The following is a 419-nucleotide window of genomic DNA, read 5'->3' as shown; positions in this document are numbered from 1 at the left end:
GGCAGCCCCGCTGCACTTGGTAGCACTTGTAGTCAATCTACACCTGAGTCGTTTAGACCAATCCTCTGTGAGGTTGGAGGAATTCTCCTTTTTGCCCCAGGACATGCAAGACGGGCTTAACAAGCTAATGTCCTTGCTTGGCCCTGGGGGCGTGCAACACCTTGTGGCGCAAGGCTCCGAGGCAATCAATGCGCGTCTAGAGGCGTTTTCAAATTACGAGGACGCGCTGCTAGAGCACCTGCAGCAGAAGGTGTCTGCATCATTGCGTCTATGACGCCACCGTCGGTGACGAATGATTTTTTCCGCCCTAAGCCGCTCATGGTGAGCGTAAACGACTTTGAGGGGATGGATGGAGAGAATCTCCTGCTCTGGGTGAGAGAGGTCGAGATGGCCATCGCATCCGCTATGCAAGCAACAGC

This window comes from Plasmopara halstedii (assembly GCF_900000015.1).
Source record: "Plasmopara halstedii genome assembly, contig: Scaffold_614, whole genome shotgun sequence".
In the NCBI taxonomy this organism is placed as follows: domain Eukaryota; phylum Oomycota; class Peronosporomycetes; order Peronosporales; family Peronosporaceae; genus Plasmopara; species Plasmopara halstedii.
This window is presented reverse-complemented; position numbering follows the sequence as displayed.